Here is an 11,692-nt window from a genome sequence, read left to right as displayed (position 1 = left end):
TTGCTCTGCCATTCAGTACCTAATTGGCAGCTTAAGTGTTCTAGGTCCTATGTAGAAATAAAATCATCCTGTGTTGTAAGGGTGGTTTTCCTAGTTGAACAGGTATGCAGTGCCTTCTTACCTCAGAAATATTTGTAGCAGATTTTCACTGTACCTAGCAATTGTGTCCAGTCTTTACTCTTCAATGTTTTTCTTGCTGAAAGATATTGCTGAGTTATTGTGCAGGTATATACTCAAATATTCAAATATTTATAAAATATTTATAGTGGCTTGACGATCCTAAAAATCACCACGGGGAAAAGATGTATCAAAATAAATGGAAGTCACTTCAGACACACATGTAAGTCCATTTCAGTTAAATAAATTGTTTAAAACAAACAACAACAACAAAAAGCTAGACCTCAACGCTAGAAATTCGAGAAAGTATAGAAATGCATGGGAACTATGGAACATGCTCTTGAATGACAAGTGTGTCTATGAAGAAATTAAAATTAAAATTAAAAAAATTTTTCAAATTAAAATGGAAACACATATCAAAACCTAGAAAGAAAAAACTAGAAAAAGCAGTACTAAAAGGGATGATTTTAGCAACACCTACATCAAAGAAGAGAAAGATTTCAAATAAATGACATGTTGATGTGTCTCAAGAAACTAGAAAATCAAGAACAAACCAAACCCAGAATTAGTAAAAGGAATGAAAAAAAAAAAAAAAAGATTAGGCAAAAATAAATGAAGAGAATAAATTTTTAAAAATCAATGAAATAGAATTAACTTTTTGAAAAGATAAACAAAATTGACAAACCTTTAGTCAGGCTAGCCAACACAAAAAGAAAGATGAACCAAAGAAATAAAATCTGGAATGAAAAAGAAAACATTGCAACAAATATCATGGAAATATGGAAGATTCTTAGAGACTATTGTGAACAACTATACAACAAATTGGAAAACCTAAAAGCAGTGGATAAATTTCAGGACGTGTATAACCTGCCAAAATTAAACCATAAAGACATAGAAAACCTGAACCAACTAATCACGAGCTATGAGATTGAATCAACTATAAAAGATCTCCCAAAAAGAAAAACTCAGGGGGCTGCAGAGATGGCTCCATGGAATAAGTGCTTCCCTGGCAAGCGCAAGAGCCTGAGTTCAATCCCCAGTTCCGCAAAAAAAAAAAAGAAAAAGAAAAACCCAGGACCAGGTGGGTTCACTGCTGAATTCTACAGAACATTTAAAGAAGAACTGATACTAGCTGCAAAACTATTTCCCAAAAAATTGAAAAGGAGGAAACTTTGTCAGCATTACTCTGATACCAAAATCAGACAAAAACATAAGAATAACAAAAAAGAAATCAAGACATCAATAACTTTGATGATCATAGACATAAACATTCTCAACACAATAATAGCAAACTGAATCCAACAATCAAAAATATTATCATCACAATCAAGTGAAACTTATCCCATGTTTGAAAGGAAGATTCAAGATCCAAATCAATATGCGATGTAATGCATCACATCAACAAAATAAAAAAAAATCATCTCAAGAGATGCAGAAAAAGTATTTGATAAAATTCAACATCTCTTTATGATAAAATCCCTTAACAATTACACATACAAAAGAACATACTTCAACACAACAAAGGCCATATATGACAAGCCCACAATGAAAACTGTTTCCTCTCCAAGAGCTGGAACAAAATAAGGATGTCCACTTTCAGCTTGCCTATTCAACATAGTGCTGGAAATCTTACCAGAATAATTAGGTAAAAGAAAGAAAGACATCAAATTAAAAAGAGCAAATTATCAAATTATCCCTGCTTTCAGATTGACATGATTTTACATGTGTAAAGCACTAAAGACTCCACACACCAAAAAACCTGTTGGAACTGATAAACAAATTTGGTAAAGTAGGGCCAGGAATGTAGCTCAGAGGTTCAGCATCTGAGTAGCAAGCTGAAGCCCGGAATTTGATTACTGGTACCAAAAAAGAAGAAGAAAAAAAAGTAAAGTAGCAGGATGCAAAATTAATATACATAAAATAGTAGCATTTACATACACCAATAATTAACTGGCTGAAGAACAAATAAAACAACTCTGGGCACAGCACACATACATTGAGGAGTTAATTTAATTAAGGAAATAAAAGCTCTCCACAGTGAAAATTATGAAACATTGCTGAAAGGAAATATAAAGAACTTGCCAAAAACATACCCCACGTTCAATGATATGAAAAATTGATACCGTTGAAATGTCCATACCTTCTATAAATGTTCTGTAGAATTCAACAGTGAACCCACCCAGTCCTGGGTTTTTCTTCTTGGGAAGACCTTTTATAGTTGATTCAATCTCATAGCTTATGATTAGTTAGTTCAGGTTTTCTATGTCTTTATGGTTTAACTTTGGCAAAGTGGTCCATAGATTCAATTCAATCACCATCAAACTATTACTGAAATTATAGAAATAGAAAAAGAATCACAAAATTCATATTGAAGCACAAAAGATCCAGAATAGCCAAAGCAATCTTAAGGAAAAAGAAAAAAACCAAAGGCTTACAGTACCTGATATCAAGGAAACCAAACCAATATGGTAATGCCTAAAAACAGATACATAGGTTAGTAGAACAAAACAGAAAGTTTAGAAATGAATCCATCCATTTATAGCCAACTAATTTTTAACAAAGAAGTCAAAAACACATATCAGAGAGCAGGCCAAATAGCTCAGTGGATTAAAGTGCCTGCTTATGTAGATGCAGGGGCCAGGAGTTCAATCCCCGGGCCTGCCTTACTGGCTCCACCACCCCCCCGGGGCACATTGAGATGACAATTGAGACTGGGCATGGTGGTGCGCACCTGTAATCTCAGCACTTGGGAAGCTGTAAGCAAGAGGATCATTATGAGTCTGATCTATGCAGTGAGACCTTGAACACCCTGTACCCCCTGTCCTAAATACAAAAAAAAAAAAATCAGAAAGGACAATTTTTTTAATTAATGAAGATGGGTGAAGAGAGAAATGATTCTTGCCTCTCGCCTTACACAAAAATCAACTCAAAATGGATCAAGGAAAAGAGCCTTTCTGAGATTTGGTGTCCAGATGCAAGACTATAGCAACATGAGGAAGAGAAGAAGGAGGGAAGTGATCCCCAGGACTGGTGACCCTAGACTCCTCCACAGAGAAATGCACCAGTGGAACGGAGCAGTGGAGGCAGCACACTGTGGTGATGATTGGTGAGTTATGCAGGTTCTCCAGGGATGACCATTGCCCAGTGGCCATCTTGGAGAGAAACCAACTGAGCACCAAACTCAGAAGCGCTGTTGGGGTGGCTCCATCTATTGGCTCCCAGTGTCAGGATGAACCTGTTGAGCTCAAGTCAGCAAGAAGTCAGAGAGCCAAGTTCAAGCTGGAAGGAAGCACGTGGAATGTTACAGGTTGAAGAAATCACATTCCGGCGTCCCAGCCTGAAAAAAGCCTGAACCTCAGTGGAACTGAAAGCTCAGGCTTGCTGGGATTAATCAACTTGGATCTGGACTCTGTCTGCCCACCCCTGTTGTCTACCAGTGACCGCACATGCCTGAGAGTGAACATCCTTGTTTTGTTCCAGAAGATGAGAAAACACTAAAACCAGCTGCAACCCCAGACTTCCAGCTCAACAAAGGCAAACCCAGAGGCAATGAGGTGGGACAATTTGAAAGCCACCCACCCACCTGGACTCTCTGAAATGGTAACAGTGGAAGTAACAAAGCATGAATGAAGCACTAGAGAAAATCAAATAATAAATATTTTCTCAGATAACTACAGAAATGGTGATCATAATGAAAGGCATGGTTAATAACTATGGATCAGACACAGATGAAAAAAAGAGTAGCTTAAGAAAATAACATAAATCACGAATGTACAACATAGAAAATGAAATTCATGAAACAGATATCCACAAAACAATGGAATTAAAAATTCCATTGACAGTATACACAGCAGGATGAGCCAACTTGAGGACAAAATATTAGATATAAAAGACAGAAATGCATTCTCTCAGGCTTTCACAGAGAGCAAATTGGTCAAGCAATGGCCATGACTCATCCACATGGCTGACACTGACAAAGGATCTACAAACTGCGGTACAGGGTTTCAGCTAAATCCTGAGCAGATTTGGCTGACCTTGTCAGATACAAAAGTTACATTTCTTGTTATATAGGTCATGCTTTATCTTGGTCTTAAAAGAAAAGTATAAAAATGAGGTACAAAATGGTACATATTAAAATGCTAAGCTGTAAAAGGCTCAAGTCAACAACTTCTGACCTTGCCAGTCCTATGGATAACCTACTACTATTATGGGCTACTGGATCATTTTGCTGAATTCATGCACCTACAATATTTAAATGACAATGGAATACCCATCTCTGACAAAACTAAACAAAAAAAGGGATACAAATGAAGGATCATTTTGTATCTGTATATACAAAATAGTTAAGATAGATATACAGCTACTTTCTCTTAATTCAATGAATAGAAAGATTTGTACTATAGTGTTTGGACAGGACATCATGTCTGCATCTTGTACTGTGAATAATCACTATGAAGACAACATGCAATGTATTAATTATTGAAACTGTTCTACTAATCGGTTTTGAAACTGTCTCATTGTTATTTGCTTCTCAATAAAATTAATAAAAAAAAAGATAGGAATGTAGTTTCTGAGCATGAAATAAAAAGATTTCTTAAAAATAGCAAGGAACCACTAAAAATCAATCCAACAGCTGCTAGATATGCAAAAAAGAATAACATAAGATTGATTGGAATCCATAAAAGAAAAAGATGCAGTAAACAACATTTTAAAAACATCTTCATGAGGGCCTGGGAGATAGCTCAGTAGAATAAGTGCTTCCTTGGCAAACACAGGTCCTGAGTTCAATGCTCGGTACCATAAAAAAAAAATTAGTAAAAAATTATTTTCACGGAAGTAATATCAGAGAACTTCCCAAGCAAGGGAAAAGAATTTGACATCCAGACAGGAGAAGCATACATAATTCCAATTAGCCATGAACCAAAAGAAAAACCTACACCAAGGCATGTAATAGTCAAGGTTCTAGGAATTGGACAAAAGAACAGAATACCAAAGGCTGTTAGACAAACTAAACAAGTCATCTATAAAGGAAAGCCCAACAGAATCACTGCAGATTTCTCAACACAAAGGCACTGCTCAAGGAGAGCTTGGAATGAAGTATTTCAAGCCCTAAAAGAAAACAACTTCCACCCAGATGGATGCATCCTGCAAAACTATCTTTCAAAATTAATGGAGAAATAAGATACTTCTCTGACAAAGAACACATGAGGAAATTCATGAACACCAAGCAGCATTCAGAAATGTTTCAGAGGACATTCTAAAATGCTATAACAAGGACTACAGCTCCATGAACCCCAACATAATGATCCATCAGGTAAGGCAAGCAATTAAATGGGGGGGTGGGGAGGACCAATGACAGGAAAACAACATGAGAAGACTAAGTCAGTACAAATCAGTTATAACCATCAATGTTAATAGTCTCAGTTCACCAATCAAAAGAAACTGGCAGAAGGAATCAAGAGACAAGTTCTGCTGGGCATGATGTCACACACCTATAATCCCACAACTTGGGAGGCTGAGGCAGAAAGATTTCTATGTGTTCAAGGCCAACCTGGGCTTGAATAGTGAGTTCAAGGCAAACCTGGGCTGTGTAGCAAGACCTTTTCTCAGAAAACAAACAAAAAAAAAAAAAAAAAACCAACAACAAACCAGTATGGGGCCGGGGAGATGGCTCAGTGGAATAAGTGCTTCCTATTAAATTCAAAAAGGACTTCATATACTGAAAGTCAAAGGATCAAAAACAATATTCCATATTTTGCTGAGTTCACACACCTATAATATTTAAATGATGGAGCTAAACAAAAAAGGGGATATAGATGAATGACCATTTTGTATCTGTGTATTCAAAATGGTTAGGATAGACATATAGCTACATTCTCTTAATTCAAGGAATACAGGGATTTGTTCTAATAGTGTTTGTAAATAGGATATCATGTCTGCATCTTGTACAACAAATAACCACTAGGAAGGCAGTATGCAATGTGTTAATTATTGGAACTATCTTACCAATTTGATTTGAAACTGTCTCATTGCTATTTATTTCTCAATAAAATTATGGGGAAAAAAACCAATATTCCAAAAACAAAACAATACTCCATGCAACAGGAACCCAGAAAAATGTGGGAGTGGCTATTCTATTTGCAGACAAAGTGAATTTCAAGCCAAGATGGATTAAGAAAAACAAAGCTCACTACATCCTTGTAAAGGGAACAATCCAAGAGGAAAAGATAACAATCATAAATATATATGCACCAAACACCAGTGTACCTAACTATATAAAGCAAATATTAACACACATGAAAAAAACAAAGAAACACTAATACAACTGTAATGGAAGACCTCAATTTCCCAGAGTCACAAATAGACAGATAAACTAGACAAAAAATCAACAATGAAATAGCAAAACTCAACCAAACTTTTGAACAAACTGACTTAGTAGATGTCTACACAGTGTTCCTCCCAACAGCATCACAATATACATTCTTCTCCACTGCACAGGGATGTTCTCCAAAATAGACCACATACTAGCTCATAGAATATGGTTAAGTAAATGCAAAGGGATTGAAATTATCCCATGTATATTGCTTGACCATAGTGAAATGAAATTGGAGATCAATAGCAAAAGACAAGAACTTCATAACACATGGAAATTAAATAACACCCTCCTGAAAAACAAATGTATCACAGATTAGATGAAAGAAGAAATTAGACAGCTTCTACAATTAAATGGTAATGACAATACAATGTACTGAAATTTATGGGACACAATGAAAACAATTCTACAGGGAAATTTAGAGTAGTGACTATCTGTATCAGAAACACAGTGTGAGCTTAAATTAACCTTATATTGAATAACAATAAGCTTGTCTTCTGGATGGTTAACAACCTAAGTTTGCAGACCAAAATTAGAGAAAAAGGAGGGCTACAAGGAAAGCCAATATTTTGGCCCTACCCTTCTAAGGTCAATTAAGACTCAGGACATATGAGAACTTGTACTGTAACGTCATGTACCTCGGTAGTGTCCCAGATTTTCTGATCAAAAAGGTTATGGGGCCACAGAGGAAATTGATCGATGACGTGGAGTGTGCCTAAGGAGAGTCACATGAGGAGAAGACACTCTCTCAGGCTTTCACAGAGAGCACATTGGCCAAGCAATGGCCGTGACTCATCCACATGGCTGCACTGACAAAGGTTCTACAATCTGAGGTACAGGATCTCAGGATAAATCCTGAGGGCATTTCACTGACCTTCTCAAACCAAAAAGCTACAACTCTTGTTGCATAGGTCCTGCTTTACCTTGGTCTTAACCATCCAGTAGAAAAGTATGAAGATGAAATATAGCAAGTAAAGCCATGTTGTTATGTTGAGCTGTGGGGGACTCAGGTCAATAATTTCTGACATTGCCAATTAAACAGAAGACCCAAGGCTATTATGGGCTTCTGTACTCTTTTAGAATATTTTGCTGAGTTTACACACCTATAATATTCAACAACGGAACTTAAAAAAAAATTGGGGTATAACTATGAATGTCCATTTTGTATCTGTGTATTCAAAGTGGTTGGGATAGATATATAGTTGCATTCTCTTAATGAATAGAATGATTTTTTCTAATGGTGTTTGTAAGTAGGATCACAAGTCTGCATCTTGTACAGCAATTAACCACTAAGAAGAATATATGCAGTGTATTATTTGTTGAAACTGTACTTTCGATTTGATTTGAAACTGTCTCATTGCTATATGTTTATCAATAAAACTTTGAAAAGGGAAAAAAAAACTTATATTGAACATCAAGCTTCTAGAAAAAGAATAGCAAGTCAATCTCAAAGCTCTTACCAGAGAGTAAATTATAAAGATCAGAGTAGAAATTAATTTAATGGAGGCTAAGTGTCATAGTTTGGGTTTTTTACAAGAGGAACAATATAATACAGGACACATTTTATAAGATTAGTTTATAAGGAATCACCCAAGAATCATACACAATAAGTGCAGGAAACTATCCACACATTAAATACTGAAGAATCCAGCTGAGGGCGTGGATCCCACTTCCCATATCTGTGCCTGAAAGGCCCAAAGGTCAGTGGTGGAAGCTAGAAAGTCTATGCCAACAGGATGAAGGATCTGTGCTAGCAGGCTGAGGGATGTGAACTGGAGCTAGGAAGCAATGCTCAAGGTAAGCACTAGACCTCCCCTAAAAGTACCACAGCCATCCTTAGCAATGGTGAGGTCCCCAGCTCCTCCATGAATAATAAAAGCTGAGTTCCCATCAGGAAAACCAATGTGACAAGCTTCTCCGTGAGGCTGAGGAGTGCCCCATCTACCCCTTCAGGGCTAGGAAGCAGTGCTTAAGATGAGGACCAATAAATCCACTGGAAAAGCCAGCATGACAAGGTCCTCCAGAAGAACAGCCCAAGAGAAATAACAGCTTCCAACAGCTTCTCCAAACAGCATCCTCAACAGCATTTTAGCAGCTTCTTCTGTCCTGACATTTATGCTGACAGCAACTGTCAGGTGGGCCTCCCACACCCAGCACTATGATAGTTTAATTCAGCTGGGTGTAATAAGTTGCCCACCAGTTAGAAATCCACTACACTAAGAAAACAATACAAACAATCAATGAATCAAAGAATTGGTTCTTCAAAAGATTAAATAAAATTGACAAACCCTTAACCAACCTTATCCAAAAAAAAAAGAAAGAAAAAAAGAAAAGAAAATGATTCTAATCCATGTTATTGGGAATGAAAGTGATCAATTACAACAGATTCTGCAGAAATAAAAAAATCAGTACCTACCCCAACAACCTATATTCTACTAAGATAAAAAAAACTGAAGAAATAAACAGATTCCTAGATACATATGAATTACCAAGGGCTGGGAAGATAGCTCAGTGGAATAAGAGTTTGCCTGGCAAGCACAAGGTCCTGAGTTCAATCCCCGATACTAAGGCTGAATCAAGAAGGTACAAAAAATTTAAATAAACCAATATCAGTCAATGAAATCAACAATGTAATTAAAATCCTATGAACAAAGAAAAGTTCAGACCTTAACAGATTTATCTCTAACTTCTACTAGAAACTTAGAGATCTAATACCACTACTTCTCAAACTCTTTAATGAAATGAAAAGAGAAGCTACATTCCCACATTCATTCCTGGAAGCAAGCATTACTCTGTTTCAGAAACCAAAGAAGGAGGGGCTGGGGAGATGACTCAACTGCATAAGCATCTGCTTGCCAAGCACAAGGTCCTGAGTTTGATCCCCATTACCCCTCCAAAAAAATATTTACACCAAAACCAAAGAAGGATCCAACCAAAAGAGATAACAATAAATCAATCTCCTTAATGAACATAAATGCAAAAATCTTCAATAAGCTACTGTCAAATAGAATGCAGTAAATCATCAAGATTACACAGTTTGGCCAAGTAGGATTCATCCCAGTGATGCAAGAATGGTTCGACCTATGAAAATGAATAAATATAATATACCATATCAACATAATCAAGGACAAAACCAATATGATTATGTCAATAGATTCAGAAAAAAATATTTGATGAATTCCAATACCCATTCATGATAAGAACCCTTCAAGAAGCTAGGCTATGGGGTAAAAGGAACATTTCTCCACTGTTGGGAATGTTGACTGGTACAACCACTGTTGAAATCAGTGTAGAGAGTCCTCAAAAAAGTAGGATTTGGGGCTAGGGAGATAGCTCAGTAGAATAAGCGCCTGCCTGGCAAGTTCAGGGTTCTCAGTTCAATCCCCAGTACCCCCCCCCCCAAAAAAAAAGTAGGACTTAAAGCCAACGAGATAGCTCAGTGGACTAAGCACCTGCTTAGGCAAGCACAGGCACCAGATTTTGATCCCACAGACCCCACCCCCAGGCGTGCTGAGCCAGCCACATAGAACAAAGACCAGGCATGGTGGTAAATGGCTGTAATCCAAGCCCTGGGGTGGATAAAAACAGGAGGATTACTAAGAGTCTGAGCTTCATAGTGAGACCTTGTACCACATACATAAAAAAAAAAAAAAAAAACCTAGGACTTGAGATCTCATTTGACCCAGCTATTTCCCTTCTTGGTATCTTCCCAAAGGAATTAAAAGTGTCATACCACAGCAATATATGCATACCCATGTTTATAGTGCTACAGTTTGTAATAACTAAATCTTGGGAATGCCCCAAATGTCCATCAACCAATGAATGATAGAGATGTGGTTTTTATATATAAGGGAGTACTAGTCTGCCATAAAGAAAGATAAACTTGAGACACTTCTGGGTAAATGGGTGCATTTTGAAACAATACTATTAAGTGAAATAAATTGGACACACATGTGTAAATATCACATGGTTTCCCTGGTGTGATAAACTGAAAGTGTAAGTAAGGACCAAAATGTATAACAGATACTGTGAAATGGGAAGAAAATGTTCCAATGAGAAAGGGAACAGGGGTGGGAGGGTTCGAAAGAAAAATAGTGGAATGGAGTAGGTGAGATAGCTCAGTGGACTAAGCACTGGCTTAGCCGAGCACAGGGACTGCCCTAATCTCCAGCATCACATGCTGTACCAGCCCCATCCCTGGGCACACTAAGCCAGCAACAGAATCCAGGCATGGTGGCACACACCTGTAATTCCAGCATTGGGAAGGCTGAAAGCAGGAGGTTTAATATGAGTCTGAGCTGTAGAGTGAGACTCTGTGACAAATACATTTTTTTAAAAAAAAAGGACAAGAAAAGAAAGAATATCAGGAAAAAATTAAAATTTTATTTTGTAAATAAAGGGGGATTGAAGGGAGGGGAGTAGGAAAAAAGAAATAAACAAGATATACCATGTACAGGTACAAATTCCTTTGATAAATGTTATAACCATGTATATCTAAAGCATATCAATAAAATAAAATGAAGAAAGCTCCTGAATATCTCTCTCTCTCTCTCTCTCTCTCTCTCTCTCTCTCTCTCACACACACACACACACACACACATATATATATACACACACACTGAGTAAAACAAGCCACACAAAAAAAAATTGACCAAGGACTATTATGGTTTAGATCTAAATTGTCCCCACAAAGTCTCATGTAGCATACATACAGTGATTGAATCTTGGGGATCTTACACTCACCAGTGGTTCAGCCGCTGATGACATCAGCAGTTGAGTGTGCTGTTAGGAAGTAGGGCTTGTCCAGATGTGGGTCGCTGGAAAAACGACCTGGATGGTGTATTCTCATACGTGACATGAGCAGCTTTCCCCGGCCAGACCCCTTCCCTGTGCCATTTCTGAGTTGGAGCCAGCTGACCCTGGACTGAACACACTGAAACGGTGAGCTGAAAATGAACCTTTTCTTCTTTAAGTTGTGATGTTTGTTCCAGTGACAAGAAAATGACTAATACAAAGAAATAAATGTAAGACAAGAAACCACTAGAAGAAAACACTGGCAAAACACTTCAGAACATTGGTATAGGCAAATAAATTAAAAAAAAAAAAAAAAAAAACAAGCACAAGGAACAAAAATAAAACTAAACAGGGGGCCGGGAGATGGCTCAGTGGAATAAGCACTTCCCTGGCAAGCACAAGGGCCTG

This window comes from Octodon degus, unplaced genomic scaffold (genome assembly GCF_000260255.1).
Source record: "Octodon degus isolate 3935 unplaced genomic scaffold, OctDeg1.0 scaffold00122, whole genome shotgun sequence".
Taxonomy (NCBI): domain Eukaryota; kingdom Metazoa; phylum Chordata; class Mammalia; order Rodentia; family Octodontidae; genus Octodon; species Octodon degus.
Note: the sequence above shows the minus strand (reverse complement) of the source record.